Source organism: Dendropsophus ebraccatus, chromosome 7 (assembly GCF_027789765.1).
Source record: "Dendropsophus ebraccatus isolate aDenEbr1 chromosome 7, aDenEbr1.pat, whole genome shotgun sequence".
Taxonomy (NCBI): domain Eukaryota; kingdom Metazoa; phylum Chordata; class Amphibia; order Anura; family Hylidae; genus Dendropsophus; species Dendropsophus ebraccatus.
Genome location: NC_091460.1, coordinates 56,065,089 through 56,085,433, shown reverse-complemented (window position 1 = coordinate 56,085,433; position 20,345 = coordinate 56,065,089). Strand labels below are relative to the sequence as shown.

Sequence of the window (20,345 nt, the reverse complement as noted above, 5' to 3'; positions counted from 1 at the left end):
GGCAGCAGTGGTCTTACATTCAGGGGATGTCTTATTTTAAGCTATCCTGTAAATCCTCCGCTATGCCTTATTTTCAGAGGATTTCTTATTTTCAGGAAAACAAGGTAGTTGAGCAACAGAAGGGTTCATGGAGAAATTAAGACCCTTTTATACAAGCCAATTATCGGCAACGAGCGTTACTAGAGACATACCTTCAGTCGATAATCAGCCTGTGTAAAAGAGACAGCGATCAGCAGAGAAGCAGACACCCGGTCATCAGCTGATTGCTTCTTTTGCACAGTGCTAAAAATGCATTGCTATCAGCTGCACATATCCCTATGTAAGCAATATATCTAAATGGCCCCACAAAGATGCAGGAATTGTTTGTACAACCTGGCCGTGGGATTATTCATGCCTTGTAAAGGCACTGCGCGAGAGCTGATCTCGCTGACCGACACTCATTTGTGTCCATTTGGGTCAAAAATTGGTGCTCAGGTTTCACTTTACACACATGAAGTTGACAGATTATTGGAAGAAACTGGTGAGGACCCAGCTGTCGATTATGAGACGATTACCTGTGTATTGCTCAACTGTATGGAGGGCGGCTACTTTTACACCTAATTTTTAACTAATAGACTAGATGGCAGATAAAAAGTATGGGGGGCACCTAGATGATATTGACCGCAGCATAGTAAGTTTTTATTTTTCTTTTAATAAGATGTTTACTACAGAAGCTACAAAAACAATAAACTTCAAGAAATAAATTTTAATTTGCCAAGAGATTATCTTAATGGCATAAACTGGGAAAATATCTTAAAAATAAAAGTGTACAAACTAAATGGGACGTTTTAAAAAGCATTCTTAATAGGTCCTTTATATATCTTATGGGAATAAACGCGTTAGAAACAGGAGAAAACCAATGCGATTAAATAAGAAGGTAAGAGAAGCAATAAATGATAAATGATAAAAAGAAAGCGTTAAACTACTGAAGCAAGATGGTAGTGAAGAGGCTGTAAAAGAGTATAAAGAAGAAAAATAAATTGTGAAAAAGACAAATAAAGGCAGCAATGATTGAGACAGAAATATAAAATAATCCCCGAAATTTCTTCTTTCACATAAATAATAAAAGGGGCGTACTCATCATCACAAGTTATAACTAAGGGATCAGTGGGGGCCCCCACCAATCCCAAGAATGGAATACAAATGCCCTGAACAGAGCTGCAATGTACATGTGTGGCCAGTTCTCTATTCATTCTTTATGGTGCCCTATGCAGTACATAAAATGAGGATGAAGTGACCAGAGGAGAATATGGAAAATTGAGTTAATAAAGGGGTTATGGGGTCTACATCAGGGTTTTTAAGTGGAGTGATGTGAGGAAAGGCATCAGCCAACTGTATGCAACAATAGCATTCTCCATTTGGTGTTCCATCAAAAGTTTATTTACGATGTGCTGTACTTTTTTCATTAAAGGGGTAGTGCGGTGTTATACAGTACAACTTTGTAATGTGTGATATGTAAGTGAATGGCCCCCTTCCCCGTGTCCCCCCCACCCCCAGAAGTGTGGTGCAATATACTCACCAGATTACTGTCGACCCCGGCCGCCATCTTGGGTCGAAAGGCGTCATCTTTGGGAGGCTGGCCGGAGCACTCCAGCCGTCCCTCATGCCGGCCCCCCTCTGCCGCGTCATCAGCTGCTCAGCCGCGATTGGCTGAGCATAACTACCGGGAGGAGACAGGCTAGGGCTCCGAGCATGCTAATTAGCATATCAGCAATTGGCTTAAAACACCACTATACAGGACCGCAGAGAAATATTACTTACAGCCCTGGAATCCGGAGGTAAATAGCAGCTGGCTGATATCAGCAGGTTCACTGCCGATTTAAATCAACGATCAGCTGCATTGTGCATGTGGGCTAATTGTTGATTTAAAACATGACCTATTAGGGTCCATTTACACAGAAAGATTATCTGACAGATTATCTGACAAAGATTTGAAGCCAAAGACAGAAACAAACTATAAACAGAGATCAGGTCATAAAGGAAAGCCTGAGATTTTTCCTTTTTTTCAAATCCATTCCTGGCTTTGGCTTCAAATCTTAAACAGATAATCTGTCTGATAATCTTTCTGTGTAAATGGACTCTTACACGAAATGAATATGGGCTGGAGTACGGCCGATAATTGCTTCATGTAATAGCACCCTAAAAGGACCCTTAGTTGATACCTGCTGTGAAATGGAAAGATTTATTCAAATTTTTGGGCTCACCTTCTTTTACAAATATTGATGCAAAATAGTAACCCAGATACTGTCATGTGAAAGAGGCCTTGGGGTTGTTTCACTCACAACGTTTTGACAAGTCTGTAGTGAAATCTAAAGCTCTGTCCAGAGTGCATTTTGATTCGGGGCATTCTTTTTTGGGGGTTGGTGAGGTTTTATTTTCCAAAATGCAGCAGATATTGGGTAGGGTGTTTTTTTTCTGGCATTTTTCTTTTATGCTCTTTCTAGTTTTCCAGGAAAAATGCACTAAATGACATCAAATGACTGCAAAAACTTCAGCACAGGAAACAGCCCTAGGTTTCCATACATTTATCATATGTGCCCCTGGCGTATGCCAGGTGTAAATCATTGCAGAAATAACTGCTCCATAGATTTCTGTGCTCACCATGCAGCAGGTGCAGGACCCTCTGGGTTTACCTAAGAGATGTGCGCCTCTTACTAAATCCAAGGATGTGAATGGGGGAGACGTCTAATGTAATATTTGCGTACTTGTTAATAAAGGTCCTCAATATTCACAAAAAAATAAGACAACGCCTTATATTCCCCCCCCACACACACACACACAAAAAAAGAGCAATGTTTAGTAATGTATACTTAGCATTTTTGACAATATTCAGGTGCATTATTTTGCCTTTTTTTGGTTCCTACATTGAATATGATAATAAATGTGTAGAATTCCAGCTTTCAGTTGACACATTACACTCCTTATCACATCAGCTTTACTCATCTAGAATCTTTTAGACAATGTACCGCCCTCCCTCCTGTGAGTATAGCTACTGGCACATTACCACCTGCTGCCTGTTTCATCACCAGTCTGCTCTTCGCGAACAAAGGCCTCTGAGTTTCAAGGGAAAATTTTCAATTTTTGTTTCTTGTGTTAAAAACGATGATGTTGCAGTATGTATTCACTATTGAAATTATGTTACTTACCAATTGAACAGCTCTATGGTAGTGTTAGTTGTAGCTGTAAGGCCTCTGTCATGCAGTGATTATAAAAAATGGGCACATTTTTAACGCTTTTCTGTTGTTTCTTGTTTCCAAAACTGGGGCAAGAAAATGTTAAGCTATCCATAATACTTCTTGTTATTACATATGTGTCAAGTTTAATACATTACGCTTATAAAAAAACAGAAAACAAAAAGCTGCCAAAGGAGGTCATCTGTAAGCGCCTGATATTTAATTATTTGCATTTAAATAGATGTACTGATTTTACTTTTACTTTTCAACCCGAAAATACCAGTCAGGTTTTTGCAGATACAAAGTAGCTGTGGATTATTTGTCTTGGATTCACACTGTATATGACTTGTCACCAAAGTCTAGGAATGTTCAATTATTTATTGAGATTTGCTGTACTCAGATCTAATTAAAGAAACTTTCATGTCCAGGACTCATTTTATTTGCCACCATAGGAATGGATTATCACTTACAGCATATGATGTGAAGCCACGGCCAGCAACAAATACTCTACATAACAGGAAATTCCTATCTGTATGACTCCTACAGGCTTTCTTGCCAGTGACATGACTGTCTGATGCCTCTGTGGCCTCAGTCCCACCCATGATCTTGTCTTGATTGTTGACATTCTTAGGGCCCAATAAGCTTATTAACTTAGGAACATCCAGTCGTCATAAAAAAAGTAATTTGAAAGTGCAAAATGTATTAACGCGGGGGACCTTGTGGTGTTGGACCTCCAGGCAGCCAGGGGATAGGCCGGTGGGGCAGCGGCAGGGAGGCACCTTGATTATGACTAGTAAAATTGCTCAATTTTACAGCAATTTCACAAATGCGCAGTAGAAACGCAACAGTACACAACAGTATTTGCTATTATAAAGAGGCCTGTGCCTAACTAGAAATGGCTGGGCCCCATAGCAAACTTTTGATAGGGCCCTATAACTAAACCGTCAAGTGTAGTCATAACTACATAACTATAAGCGCTGTTCAGGAGTGTTGAAGTTAAAGGGACATTTGCAAAACCGGAGAGGCCACCATGTGCTGCAAATGATCACAGTTCCGGGGGCCCAGTGTATTGCAGGAACAGGCCATGGGGCCCCCTGATGTGGCGGGCCCCATAGCAGCTGTTATGGCTGCTATAGTGGTAGTTACACCCCTGGGCTTGTGATGGGCAGACATGAAAAACTGATGCTGTAGGTCAGCGTCAAGGCTGTGGGGGACTAGCAGGGAAGGAGAAAGTGACAACAGATACATTGAGGCGGTATAATGTGTGCAGACCATATGGTGGAAGGATGACACCATAAAACTGCTCTGGAGGTCAGGTGACTTGTTTCTTTAGCAGCAAAATGGTGGAGAACGGTACCATTATAATGTTGCTGGGATTGATCAGCAACATAATGTGGTGATAGGTAAACACATGGGACTTGGTTTTAACCACATGCATTCCCAGCTATTTGAGAAACCAGCCTAAAGGCAAAATATCCAATGCTCCAAGGTTGTTCTGCCCTCTAAAGTAGGGTTACAACAAGCCGAGGTCCAGTGGCTAATGTCATGTACTGTGCTATTTTACATCCCTTCTACCTTGACCATGACAAATGAGCAAAGCTGCAAAAACTCACAGCTGTACTAGGGAGAAATATGGTCGTATTTGGTATCAGCAACATGATTTTTATGTGCTAACAATACAGATTGTTATTGTGGAAATTCAGTGTGAAATCCTCCCCAGACCCCTAAGTTCTTGGCTCAGTGTAGGCTCAATGAAGAACAGTGATGCAGTGCTGTTCGGAGGAACGTCTGATGAAGTCAAAAGGTTAGACCGCACATTGAGTACATTTTAAAGAGCTGCAGTCGATTGTCTAGTGAAATGTATTTTTCCTTCAGGATGTGTATTAGAAAACTTCAGTTTGAGAATTGTAAAGTCTAGTGGCTGGTTTAATCTGCATAACATTAACTTACATAGGAGAAAATGTGAAATTCTTTAGTGTTTATATAGTATATTGGTATTTGTGTTTCGATGAATACAAAAAGTCTTAGGCCTCTTTCACACACCTGCAGTGATTTTTCTGGGCCGCAAACCCTCCCTCCGTTTCTGTATCCGTAAAATGTGAACAGTATTAGCTTGCTTAGATTTGATCCGTGTTTTAACGGATGTCATGGATGTGACAGCTGCCACGTCCCTAAAAAATATGGATCCCATAGACTTCTATTGGTAATCCGTACCGCACTCACAATCCGCACTAGGACATGTCCTTTTTTTTAATGGAATAAATCAGTGTGCTCTAAGTTGAACCATGATTACAGATCCGCAATGACGGACAACTTTAAGGGACGTGTAAATAAGGCCTTGATCACCTGATGTGTCCTATCCATGTAGACTGTAATTCTTAGATCCTGATTATAAAAACAAATCTCCCAGAGATTCATCATAAATGTCCATGTGTTGTGTCTCCACTTGCAAACATCCATTGTTGCTTGGCCCAGAAGCTGATGTTATACATGTTACAGAGTTTCCTTTATTGAAATAATATATAGGAAAAACATGTACTCATCTGTTTTTGTGTACACGCATTAATGTGGGCAAAGAAAAACTACACTGAATACTAAACTATGTGGATCTTGTTTTCCCGTCTTCTGATCAGTGTTGGAATAAATGAAAAAGTGATAATTTCCCTTTAAAGAATGAGGATTATTGATTTGTAGGCAGGAGTCAATGCACATACTAGAGAGAATTCCCCAGTAATTCCACATCTATATTGAGCCATCATCGCCACCTCAGTAATTACCTTCAAGGTCATCAGCAATCTACAAGATGAATCAGTATTGGAAATACAGAGGAATCGGTATTGGAAATCCTCCTGCATTTGCACATCTATGTGTATCATGGCTAAATCCTTTATACCACACTACTAATAACATTAGCTATCATCAGACAAAATCCTAAGGACTGTTGTATATAAGCAACTGTTCATCATAGATATGTATAGCATGACATTTACCATATACCTTCAATAGCCATCGGCCAAACGCTTGGTTTGGATGAGCATGTATGTGTTTTCAATGGGGAGAAGAGAGTAAGCTGCAGCCACACATTGTCTGCCATAAAGAAAACGGTTAGCTCTGTATCATGCTCAAAGCTAGGGATGGTCCGAACGGAGTTCGGTTCGGGTTCGTACGAACCCGAACCCTCGGTAATGACTCCCGCTGTCTGCCGGTTCCGTGGAGCTGGCGGATCCAGTGGGAGGACTGCCTGGAAAACTGGGATACATCCATAGCCATAGGCTGTATCCCAGTTTTCCAGGCGTTACTCCCGCTGGATCCGCCCGCTCCACGGAGCGGGCATACAGCGGGAATCTGCTGCCGAGCGTTCGGGTTCATACGAACCCGAACCTCGGCAAGTTCGGACCATCCCTACTCAAAGCTGAAGAAATGGCAGATATCTAATAGAGATAGTGAGGTGGGAAGAGTCCTGCATGCTGCAGCTCATCCTAGCCTTTATGACTCTGTCAAGGCTTTACAGCCCTTACACATAACTTGTCATCACTTGTTCATCTTGCCAGATCCTTAGAAGCTGTCTCCATTCCCACCCCACCAGTCTTGTTTGATAGATATCTACCTCTTTGGCTATAGGGAGAGATCTTTTAATCAAGGTTGCGGGATGAAAATAAGCCCCTAGGGTAGGGACCTCCCTGATGAATCACGGTTGAGGCAGAATGAAACAGATTACAGGACCCTCAGACCCGGTGTTTTTACTCCAAAGAAAAGCAAAAAAAAATACCTGCAACATTGCTACATTAACCATGCAGATGTTAGCTGAGAGTTAATGGGGAAAAAGGAAATGCAATACCCACATGATGCTTTCTTCAGGGTGGTTTTTAGTTTGTTTGCAGTTTTGTTAAATTGCAGCAGGCTATATGTTTGGGCCTTTTATCACAGAAATGTTGAAAAAATATCATAGACTCTTATGGGAGACGGGGGGGGGGGGGGGGGGGGATAGAAACAGGTATACTAAGTTACATCACCAAAAACCAGGAAAAACTCCTGGCATTTTTGTGCCATTTTTTCAGCCTAAAAACACTGTGCAAAGCGTAATAGTCCTCTGTATTTCCTCAAACTTAGACAACAATCTGTAAGGCGATTTGGACCATGATATATGCACAAGCCAAAAAGACAGAAATGGCTGCACATCGCACCCATGGCTGACACGAAAGCTTATTCAGCTACATTTAAAACCAACATCAGAAGTTAGTATATAATTTGGCCAAACCATATTGCCTCATGTACCACGTGCAGGTCTTCTGATACACATGAGTCCCTAGCCAAAAAACCTCACTGTGCCGGTCAGTGACCACAATCCCTGCAAAACGTGCGCAAGCAGAGAAGGGGGGCCACGGAATGGCCCTGCAACCCCATTGTCACAGGACCAGACCCTAAAGGGCCCCCTGGACCCCGCAGGCGCCACCGGCGAACAAAAAGTGAACACCAAGCAGCACAAGCTCTTACCTCTCTCCATTCCTCTGCAGGTAGAATGGGAGAATACTAGGAGATCCTCCCCTTATGTACACAGGTGCTTCCTGCTAATTTGGATCACATGGCTCTTACAAAGCACGAGTGCTAGCCACAATGAAAAAAAGGGACAGAATACATAAAATATGCATCTGGACCATGATGACCGGAGGAGGATCATGGCACTGATCCCCTAATAGAAGTGCAGGCCCCCCAGCTGATGAGATGACATAATGTGCGCTCCTGTCATCACATGTGACAACTACTCACCTACTCCCCTGGTGTGGGATGGCTTACACACGCTTACCGGAAATGGCGTGGACTATGCTGGTTTGTTCTGGTGCCAGGAGAAGGCAGCGTAGTCCAGGCCACTTCTGGTAAACATGTAAGCCGGCCAGCATGGGGGCAGTAGGTGAGTAGTTGTCAGATGCAAAAGAGGAGTGCACATTATGTGCTCCTATCATCTCTGCTGCCGGGCGACAGGGGGCTGCACATTGGGGGATCCATGCCACGATCCTTCACTAGGACATGTCGTATTTTTTCGCAGTGCGGATCGCAGTGGGCGTTGTGTCACGGATCATGTGAATGGCTGCATTCACTTGAATGGTTCCTAAAATTGTGGATCCGCGACCACAGACAATTTTACAGTACGTGTGAATATATCCTTAGGAGCCTGGCTTATTCAGACAGTCATGAATCACTCATTATCAAATCACTAGGTGGGTGGGGAGGGGCTAACGTTGAAGCGGAGAAGGTGGGGATTGCACTAGATTAGCATAAAGCATATGGAATTTAGCAGGATCATTAGTGAGTAGAAATAAAAGGATCACATATATGGAGTCAGTGTCTGATGACCTATCATGCCATTTGAGTAGATTGTAGAAGTAAGTCATACTGACAGATTCCCTTTAAATCTCATCACATTTAGGCGAACATTGCTTCTGAAATTAGTAATAGGTCATTTCAATCTCCACTTCCTGCCAAATTATCATTATTGCAACCCCATGTGTCCCTGGAGTAAAACCTACTGGGAGAATAATTTGCAGCTTATATTAGGAATAAATTGGGAATTGGAGATGGTAAGTGTCAGGATTCTCAGGCACTCGGGAACCGCTAAGTAGCTAAATACTATTTACTGCATAGTCTATATTCAGTCAGGATCTTAGTGCAAATCCAATGGCTTTTGTTTGGAATGTTTTATGTTGTCTGTGTATATAATGAAATGTGAGAGTAATGAGACTTATACCATGATCTGTATGTATATGGTGCCTATACTATACACAGATGTTAGAATTACCAAGGCAGGATGTTCTGTACCATAGAACAGCCCATTGTGACCTTTGCTATGGCACACAATGGGCTATGGCTATGTACTCTGATTACAATAACAGCTCTGGATGCCCCATTATCATTTTCTAGTGATAGAGAAGAATACTTATGTCCACATTGTTCTTGCTCTGCAAGAATTCATTTTCATTCCTAGTAGTTCCCACTGTATATTAATGATTTTTAAATATATTGGGACCAAGCATATTATGTGGTGCAGTAAAGTTACTAGTAATTCTATCAGCCCACATTAACGGCATTGCTTTATGAATCCTGAGAGGATAGTAACTCAAGGGCTTTGAAGTATGCAATAGTAAATTGTTTTACTAGGCCTGCTCCTTCTTTCTTTTTAATGCCGGCTAATGAGATGAGACAATTAAAGGCACAGATAGTAAAGACCAATGGATAATTGTGAATTATTTATAGAGGACCGGCATTACCTACAGCACTTAGAGGAAGGTATACACAATACAATAGTTACATGCCGAAATTAGCTTACAAAGTATATAGCAGAGTTGTTATCTAGTGTCAGTAATGCAATGTGATAAAGGTTACAAGACAGTATTGGCTCATTTCATAGACCCCTAATTCAAAACCTAGTGCACAAATCATTTAAAAGACCATCGGGTATATCATTCTGAGTGTAGCTATGCCCATAGTCTAAATATTTCAGACAGAATGGGCCAAATATATACCTTTTTTTTTAAATTTGTACAGCCCCAGCAATAAAGTATTATATAGACACTGAAGCACTGGGCTGTTTATAGTAGCGTTTCCCAACTCAAGGCATCCTAACAAGAGAACACTTGTCGTAAGGAAATCCTGAGAGCTTGACCTGTTGGGGGACTTTGAGGACTAGAGCTGATAAAGACACACCGCCTCTGGTGAGGTAATAGATGGGGCTATTTCATGAGGATCTCCCTATATAAAAAGAAATTGTATAGTTCTGAATAGTCTCTACTAGTGATGGGCAAACATCCCGTTGTTCGGTTCGGATTCCGAACATGAACACTAAAAAAATAATTATTGTGATCTGTTCGTGTTTGTGTTCACTGAACATTCACAAACTAATAACGAACGTACAGTAGAAGCATACATTTCAGTGTACGCACATGTGTACAGATTATCAGGTGCAAAGCGTAAATTATGCAGTTGCGTACGTTCCCAAGTTCCAATATGTTCAAAAATCATAGTTATAACCATTTTGATCATTAAACAAAGTGTTTGTGATTGGCGAGCACAAACAATTAGTACAAACATACGAACATTTAAGAACATGTTTGCTCATCACTAGTTTGTACCCACAGCTTTGTATGTCCTATTTGGAAGTTTAGTTAAAACTATCTTGACAGTGTGAAGAAGTAATGAAATATGAATCTATCTTGTAATAAAGCTTAGTTCTACATCGTGTACCAAATGACACATGTAATGTTTGCTTCATGTGTGGGTGTAATACAGATAAAAATGGAACACGCCAGTCACAATTTCATAGACAGATATTCTTCATACTCTCTGTGTTGCTGTATGAAAAGAATCATGGCATGTTGTATCAGGTGCCATTTGGATGTCTCTTTCCTCCCACAGAGGTTAATGCATCCATGTTTCTATTTCCATGAGAAACTATAACTTGTAATAGGTGCCATATGGAGGCTGTAATTCGTACAGATGCAACAACAGGAACAATGGCTCCATAAAATTACTTATACCTGTTTTCATACCGTATATTGGAGAACTAACTGGGACTAATATATACTATACACAACTTTAGCAGTTTGTGCATTCATAGAGAGTTGCTTATTTTTCTCCCAGCCGTGTTTTATGCTACTTGTCATCTCTAGACATTTGCATTGCATGCACTGATGGATCTGTGGAAGCTTCATTTCATCATAGTTACTGCTCTGTGAGCCATCAGGCAGTGCAGGGACTTGCAGCACATGTTTTACATTACAAAAGCGAATGCATAGGTTGCTCTCTTGTCTCCAGAGGCTACTTGCTTGCTACACGGAGATCAATCGATAGAGGTGACAACAATTAAGAGTCATTAATGGCCGTGGTTTAATGTCTCGCAGTCACTGTCAGCATCTCCCCACGCTCTGTGTACGATGCAACCTGTACAAGTGAATTTGTGTAAGAAATGCATTAACCTTCAGAGAAGCTGGGTGGAAGGAGGGCTGCGAGTATTTTTGGTGTGGGGGGCGGGCCGCACAGCAGTTGCTTTTCACAGTTCTTGACTGAAGACTGGAGATGCTGCATGTGTACATACTGATTTCCCCGCTTGCTCCCTGCCTTGTAGATGACCTGCCGCTGTTTCTAATCACAGGTTTGTTATTAGATGACTAATATCTTCATTTTATGGATCACAAGGTGCATTGCTTTCTTCATTATCTCCACTGCATGTGTCCTGGAGAACCCATTTTTTGGCAAAATTAGAGATTGCAAAGAGGCTCATTTGTTGGGGCTCTTACAGGGCGGTAATTCTTTGATTTATTTATTGTGTGTAACCTTGGAGATGTACGCCAGGACAATGACACCTCAGCACATAGTCACTGTACGTTGCTCTTGAACTTGGGCAGTAAATCCAATGGAGCTAGGACACTACTTGGTTCTATCACCTGTGTAAAGGTCTCCTAGGTCCAGCAGCTCCATATAACACCTTGACTATACCTGTACCCATAAACATGGATTACAATCACTTCTTCAGTCCCTGTATAGTACGTCAATGTTATATTTACATACACCATTACATTTTGCATAATTTACTGGATGTTTTAGGCTATATTAAAATAGATGCCATACTCTGGGGCTGCTATTACTTATTATAATGCTTGAAAAAGCACTATATTGTAATTCATATCTACCATCAGTCATATCCTACTATAAATCTCCTTCAGACTAATGATTTTGGGCCGCGGACAGTGTTTTTATGGAGACTTGCATATTAATCTCAGCTCATCAAGCTTGCCAGACTGACATGATTACAGTATATTGTTCACCCTGCAGTCCTTTGTCCAGCAGTTCCAACTACAACTCACATAGAGGAAGAATGTGTTGGGTGTCATAGTATAACAATGACATCCTTGATTTTCCTTACTTCACCAGGGGGCAAAGCTGCCCTTGGGTAATAACTTGCACACCATGTTCTGCTGGCTTTGTCAGGGGAAATTCCTGTTTTCTTAGCAAAGGATGTTGTTGCTAAGCACTTGCCTTATAATGGAGCCAGCTCTGTGTAGGGATTGAAAGCATTACTTTGGAAACCTGACATGAAGTGCCAAATATTTCACTAAACGAATCAAACAATGATCACTGTCACATAAAGGGCAGTCCACATTTCCTTCGTATTAGACCTACAGCACATTACTGCTAAAATAGAGGTTTGGTGGGTTTATCCAGCTACAGGATTCTGTACATTGTGGTTGTATGACTTGGCATGTTGGTAAAAACAATAACTTTTTTTTTAAACAAATCTTAGTTTTTGCTTGTTACTAATTGTTAGGTGGCACGCACATCATGTCAGGACCAGCACTGATAAAACCATGTTCATTTTCAATAAAACTGAAATAAATTGCTGATGCACCCTAAGGGTAAATTCACATGTGTTAGATTTGCTGCAGATTATTTCCACAAAATATTTGCATATTTTCCATGTTTCAGAATAAAAATCTGCACCCTTTTGTCAAATAGTTTGAAAAAAAAAAATAATAAATTCTGTAGCCTTTTGGATGATATTTTGTGAAATCGCATTCACTTGCCCTGCACTATTTTCCGCTGTGGATTTTATATTTCCGAATATGTAGGTAGATTCCACAGTGATACTGTCGCATGTTCATTTGCCATAGAAGTGTAAGGATAGATATAAAGGCCATTGCATTAAAGCATCAAATGTGGTTCAGTTCAAATATTGTAGATACCATGGTCATTGTTGCATTTTGCATTAAAGAAACAATTGTTTCTAGAACTTTGCCCATTCACAACAGCCTGTCAATAGGACTTCACAGAAAACATATCATCAGTGATCAGTCTGCTGAAACCAGTGACATACACAGGAGAGAGGAGTCAATAATCAGAATGAGTCTTCTACTACGGTGTCAGGTTTTTCCACTCAGGCCAGAAAGCCTACTGTTTCCCACCCCACGCCTGTTATTTCACCCTTAAAGGAGAAGTCCGGCTAAAATTTCTATTAAAGTATTGTATTGCCCCCCAAAAGTTATACAAATCACCAATATACACTTATTACTGGAAATGCACATAAAGTGATTTTTCATTGCACTTACTACTGCATCAAGGCTTCACTTCCTGGATAAAATGGTGATGTCACGACCCGACTCCCAGAGCTGTGCGGGCTGTGGCTGCTGGAGAGGATGATGGCAGGGGGACACTGAGGGACACAGGGCACTGAAGGGACACTGAGCATCCCTCTGCCATCATCTTCTTCAGCAGCCACAGCCCGCACAGCTCTGAGAGTCAGGTCGTGACATCACCATGTTATCCAGGAAGTGAAGCCTTGATGCAGTAGTAAGGGCAGGGAAAAAAGCTCTTTGGGGGGGATTTATCAAAGGGTGTACATTTTAGACTGGTGCCAACTGCCCACAGCAACCAATCACAGCTCAGCTTTCAGCTGTGGTAAAATGAATGAGCAGCTGTGATTGGTTGCTTTGGGTATTTTGCACCAGTTTGAAATTCACACCCTTTGATAAATCTGGGCCTTTATGTGCATGTCCTGTAATAAGTGTATATTGGTAATTAGTATAACTTTTTGGGGGCAATACAATTCTTTAATAAAATATTTCACCAGACGTGCTGCTGGAGTCCTGCAGATGTTCTCACCAACCAGTAGCAAAGTGAGGGTGGAATCAGCAAGGACTCAGCCCTTTTCTTTAAAAAGACCCATATCAGCATTCTGGTCTGCTTCCAAGATACATATACTTATTCTGTGAATATAAATAAATAAATAACAGATTAGTGTGAGCGTTTTTCCGAAAGGTTCTCTACACCAGGATGCAAGGTGTTGAGCACAACTTCTCTACAGTTTGCATTTGTTTTTATAATGTGCAGCCACCCAGATGCCACCAAGAAGCTTTCTTCTCTTCCTTTTTGTCTTCATATGGTTTCGTTTTTTTTTTTTTTTTAATCTACTGAATTTTATTTCCCTTCCATTGAATTGCTGATTTTTCTTTTTGTTGACAGTAATGTAACTATTATATATCTGAGTTTGGTCAGTACTTTCCAGCCTTCAGCTAGGTGCACTATTTGTGACCTCAGAACCTCTTTTACGTACAGCTTAGTAAGTTGTGTTTTCATAGAATACATGAAGTTGTTTAGCAAGCCAGCTCTGTCATCCAGCGTTAATCCCAGGTGACTGTCTTTGATTCCTGCTACAAAGCTACAAATTAGTAACTACAGGGATCTTCTGTGGGCCATGGAAAGCCGATGGAGCCGATGTGCTATAAATCACGATTGTACATTAATACATTCAGCAAGGGAAGCTGTTAGACATCGCAAGAATTCAGAATAAAAATGATCACAAACCAAATGAGGAAAAATAAAAATCTGCAGAATAGAAAGATAAATCTACACTATTAGGGCCCTTGCACGCTGAGGAAATCATGTGGATAACTTGCCGCAGACTCCGTGCATGCTCCTGCTTATGCCCATCCCATAGACTCCATTCTGATGTTCCGCCCAAAGGCTACGTTCACACAGAGCAAAAGGAGCGGATTACGCAAGGAAATATTTCCGCCTGAAATCAACTGACGCTGAATTCCGAGCAGAATATAAGCAGAATGTAAGCAGAATCCCTGCGTATTCTGCTAGGAAAGTGTTCAGCTCGTAATCAGCTCTTGACAAATTCAGCGCGGAATACTTGAGGAATCCGCGCTGAATCCGCATGCATTCAGCGCTGAAATTCAGCGAGTATTTGGTGAGTAAACTAGACTATACCAGAACATATACCTGAATCCTCCCCCCCCCCCCTTTTCCCCATTTCCGCGCTGATTCAGCGAGTAATTTCCGCTTGTATTACGCTTGTATTCCGCGCTGAATACGCGCGTATTCCGCACTGAAACAGAAAATCAGAGCCCCATTGATTTGTATAGGCTTCCGCTAGCGGAAGAATGAACATGTTCATTCTTCTGGCAGAAAGCGGATTAGTTCAGTGCGGAAATTCCACTGTGTGAACTGCAGAGCAGAATTTCCATTCAACACAATGGAAATTAGCTCTGCACCTATTTTAACGGCTGAAATTTCAGCGCTGATTTAGCGCAGAAATTCAGCTGCTTTTGCTCAGTGGGAACGAGCCCAAAGAAGTGACGGAATCTGCATCATTATCCGTGTGATTTCCTCAGTGTGCAAGGGCCTTTACATACTATTATATAGGATATTTAAGTATAAAAAGAGTGTTTCCTGAAGTAAAGGCCTATTAACAATTTCAAAAGTTTTCCAGTATCTATATTACAAGTGGATCATTGGGGGTCTGACCACTGGGACCCCATTTGATCCTAAGAACAGAGAAAAACTCTCCTAGATGAATGACCAGAGCTCCATTAATTCTCTATGGGGCTTGCAAACATTGCCCAAGTATTCAGTTGGCAATACCCGTTTAATAGACAAGGGGGGACATTTACTAATTCTAATGCGACTATTCTAATGTGGGTTGGTGTTTATTTTGTTCCAATATATTGTGTTTCATTTATGGAAAAGTCACACTGTTATAATAAATCCATCTAAGTAAAAAGGCCACAAAAATGTTGCAAACAAATTGACCAGACATAAGCCATGAGCATTTTTAAAAAGACGAAAATGATAATTAGGTGCAAATCCTGGATTATGTGAATGTTTGGTTAAATACTTAAAAAATCCAATTGTTCACCTAAAAAATAGGCGCAAAGCCCTTGATAAATGTCTTTTTCCTTGAATCCTCAATACATTACCGCATCCCTGTCACTCTTTCTCCAAGTTTATAATAACTGGGATTCTTTTGTTACTGTAGCTTATTCACATCATGCTGGTGCTGTAGGGATACAGAGTAGTAATAAGTACAAGACATAGTGCACTTAGTGAGAACTAGCTGTGAAATTAAGGCTGTCCTATGGAGAAGCAAACAGATTATTTCCAGGAATCATTTGAATTTTATGTAAAACTAAGGAGCATCAATTTTCTTAACTTGTTGTATGAGAACAAAACCTTAAACTAATTACTTTTTAGCAATTATTTAGTTATAACCCAATGTATAACTGAATTGAAGCACCCATGTTATATCAGTAATAGTCACAATCCATCAGGGCTGCAATATCTTCCTAGCAATAAAAGAAAAATCCCCATGCAGATGTAAGATAAAACTGACGAGAAGTGATAAAGTGTTTCAATACGAATATAATGCCCTGAAACGTTCAATTGTTTTCTATTCAGTTGGAGTACACACTTAGGGGTCTTTTTTTCCTCGCTTGCCTGTAATACAAGTGTTCCAACTTGCGGTAAATAATCATCGAAAGACAAATACATTATATGAGATTTTACATAATGCGTTAGTTCTATATACCTGTATTCAGTCCTTTCTTTAATGTTTGAGCTTAGCACTCAAAGTTTCACCCACTTAATACACCTCACACCAACATACAGTTTTAGATGGAAGCAACTTAACTCCACCAGAGAAAATAATTCATAAATTTGAAATAGACATTAAAGTCAGATAAACCTTTTTTTTTGTTATGAGTGGCCAACCATCTAATATATATAGATCCTTCTGCTTCCCCCCCAAACTCTAGAGCTATTGGGGGAGAAAAGGAATGGACTGTTTATTTCGAACATGACCAGTCCTTTTGTTTTTGAGGCCAGGTTCACACGCTGTATTTTTTCATTAAACGGCTGATATTAAAGATTGCAATAATGGCCGTTGTTTTGTGACCCGTTGTTTGTATGGAATCTCAGCCATAGTGTATACATACTGTATACACTACGGCCGTGTTTCCCTGCAGCCACACAAAATAATTGACGTGTCTATTTTGTGCGGCCTCTTTTCAGTGCTCCCGGACGTACTTTACATTGTGGTATATCTGTGGTCAATGTTCATGTGGCCTGTACTATAGCATCGGGCGAGTGAACATCACATACATCGGCCTGGTCAAACAACACAACTCATAGTGTGAACATGGCCTAAAGGTGTTGACTGGAACTAGAACCATTTTTTTCACACTAGCCTGAGCCCTTTTTAAAAAAAGATTTCCAGCATCAGAAAACTCATTTATAGGGGATAAGCCACTACCAAAGAAGTCTGGCAACGACTCTCTCCTCTCTCCTTATCCAGAAAAAAAGGTATACATGGACAACTATTTAATGTAAATGGGTAGCATTAGTTCTCACATTACAACTAGTAGAGCTACATTGAATATTTACATGTCCATTTTTTTGTATTGTGCACTATGGTATAGTTAGCACACTATAAGGACTACTACAGGATATTGTTTGTGAATTAAACAGCATTGCCATATGGACAACCCCTTCACTAAAGGGTGATTTACTGACAATCCACCATTATTACTAGTTACAGGTGGCTGCACATGTGCCCTGCAGTGGCCTCTACAGGAGAAATGTGGTGTTACATGTTGTCCGTGTAAAAGAATGGATGACCACATCCTGAAATCTTCCTACTGTTCCTACTGGGGGGGGGGAGCAATTTTCCACCATTGCTTTGTCTTTGCTAATATAAGAGGCATTCATACTTTCTGCCTAAAGAAGCAGTAACTGTAAATACAGCCCTAGATTTAATGAAAATAGATATTAAACTGGAGGTTTTTCATGGACCCTGCATTGTGGAGCTGTTAATCTGTGCGACATTTAGAGAGGTTTTCACATTGTCTGTGTGTTCTCTGAGCTGTCATAAAATCTCATTTGCTTCACTGGGTCTTATTGGAGTCACACGCCCACAAAGAAAGAGCGAGAAGTGATATTGGCTCATAATCTGTGTACTGGCAGTTCACTTCCCCTTTCCCTCCAATTATTGGTATTACTGGAGAGTCTTTACATTTTGTTTATTGTCAGTAATCTTTTAAAGAGCCTAAACTGAGCTCTAAATCCGTCTATCAGAATTTGGTTTGGCTGAATGCTCAGCAGAAGAACTCCCACCAAGCAATAACGTAATGTACTAAGAGACCTATTGTAAATCCCATTGGGACTGACTTCATACTAACATTGGAGAACCTTTTCAGTATTCTTTGTGTTCTTTTCTATAAAGCAAAAAAGTTAAGGCTGGGTTCATACCACCATTATCTTTTCCATTGTTCTGCTCGGTCATTGGAACAGACTGACGGAAAGAAGGAGCACTAGTGGATCTATTCTGCAGCATATACCAACAGCCCAAGATGGACCCTGTTGACTTTAAATGGGGTCTGTCTGGTTTCTGGTATGATGCCTATCTTTTATTGGACAAAATATTTTGGTATGTTGCACTATTATGTCTGGTATCTTTGATGGAATGTAAGACAGAAGTATCCCAACAGAGCCTCCAGTGCTGGCGTGAATCCAGTGTAATAGATCCAGAGTATCTTTTGGTTTGGACAGGTTCTGACACAAGGGTCCTGTAAAACACAATCCTGTCTAATGGTGCATTTACACAGGCAGATTTATCTGACAGATTTTTTAAGCTAAAGCCAGGAACAGACCATAAATAGGGAATGGGTCATAAAGGAAAGACTGAGATTTCTCCTTTTTTCAAATCCATTCCTGGTTTTGGCTTCCAAAATCTGTCAGATAAATCTGCCTGTGTAAACGCACCACAAGGGTCCATTTACACAGACAAGTTATTTGACATATTTTTTAAGCCAAAACCAGGAAAAGACTATAAACAAAGAACAGGTCATAAAGGAAACACTGAGATTTCTCCTCTTTTCTATTCCATTCCTGGCTTTGGCTATAAAAATCTGTCAGATAAATCTGTCTGTGTAATAGCACCATAAGGGTCCATTTACACAGAAAGATTATCTGACAGATTATCTGCCAAAGATTTGAAGCCAAAGCCAGGAATGGATTTGAAAAGAGGAGAAATCTCAGGCTTTGCTTTATGACATGATCTCTGTTTATAGTCTGTTTCTGGCTTTGGCTTCAAATCTTTGGCAGATAATCTGTCAGATAATCTTTCTGTGTAAATGGACCCTTAGACAAGTGATGCGCTTATAATCACCTGTCTAAACACGGCACATGAGCTGGATCGGTAAGATATGCAGATATGCAGTGTTCAGACAAGTGGTGATTTAGGAGAAATCCTGCCTGGGGTATTCCCAATGGTGAGGAGGGACGGAAAGGCGGTGCAGGCCTAGGGCACAGAAACTCTAAACTACGGCAGTTTGACACAGGGCTGCAAGTTTAAAAGTTGTTTTTTTTAGAACAATAACTGCATAACCTGTTGAACGGACAAAGAGCCCCAGAAATATAAAATTAAGCTGCCCTCACCTGTTGTCCAAAGGTGCAACTTGTCCTGGTACAGGTAAAGAGCAGTACAGAATATGTAGTACTGCACTATACTGTAGAGTATCACCCCCACTAGACTGCCTATCAGTGTATGCACTTACAGGTGTTTTACCAGTGAATTGCCCACTTTTCTTGGTCAGATCATTCAGCCATCCCACATTGTAGATTTAGAATTTCTGTAGCATTGTATATTGAATTCTCAGCTTACAATGGTCCAAGATAGACCTTTGTATGTTGAAAATATTGTAAACTGAGGCCATTGTAACTTGAGGGAACACTGTATTGGAAATGTCCAATAAATATATTTCATGGGGAAACCCCTTTAAGGAAGATGCATCGCAACAGAAGTCTGAAAGCAGAAATTACTGAGGTAGATAAAGCAAATACTAGTAAAGCAACCTATAAATGTGTTGTAGATTTCCTCCTGTGTCACACTGCACTGGTCTATAAAATCCTGTATGTTGTGATGGGTGAGCATCATTGCTTCCCCAGTAAAGCAGGCAAATCCCCAAAGACTTTGTAGTGTGCCACAAAACTGAGAAAATTCCTGTGTACCCTAGAGATCATGGATTATTACAGAATGGGGCACAGCAAAGGTGAGGCTAAATACCCCAAAAGATTAAGTAATAGCTGCCGCCAAAACATGGAGCTGTTACCTCTAAGTATATAGTATATGTATTTTAGAAGACATTTACAAAGAGCAGATCTTATCAATTATAAAAACAAAATAATTGTTTCCAATGGGAGGATAAAATCTTTTGACCTACTCAGTTTTTTTTCCTTTAAAGATCACTATTATCCCTTCTCTGGCTGCGAAAAGTTGAGGATAAATCACAGGAGATCCCATTATGT

The 20,345-nt window shown here is 40.6% G+C and overlaps 1 protein-coding gene across 7 annotated transcripts in view; it reads left to right on the top strand.

Moving 5' to 3' along the window:
- Nucleotides 1-20,345, top strand: part of APBB2 (amyloid beta precursor protein binding family B member 2) — a 237,417-nt gene that overhangs the window by 190,307 nt on the left and 26,765 nt on the right. The window contains exon 1 of one of the 7 annotated variants that reach the window (XM_069977567.1): nucleotides 11,269-11,355. The exons of the other annotated variants lie outside the window; for them this stretch is intronic. The gene's annotated coding sequence lies outside the window, so the exon portion shown is untranslated. Of the gene's footprint in view, nucleotides 1-11,268; nucleotides 11,356-20,345 lie in introns of those variants that run through there. 7 annotated transcript variants of the gene reach the window in all.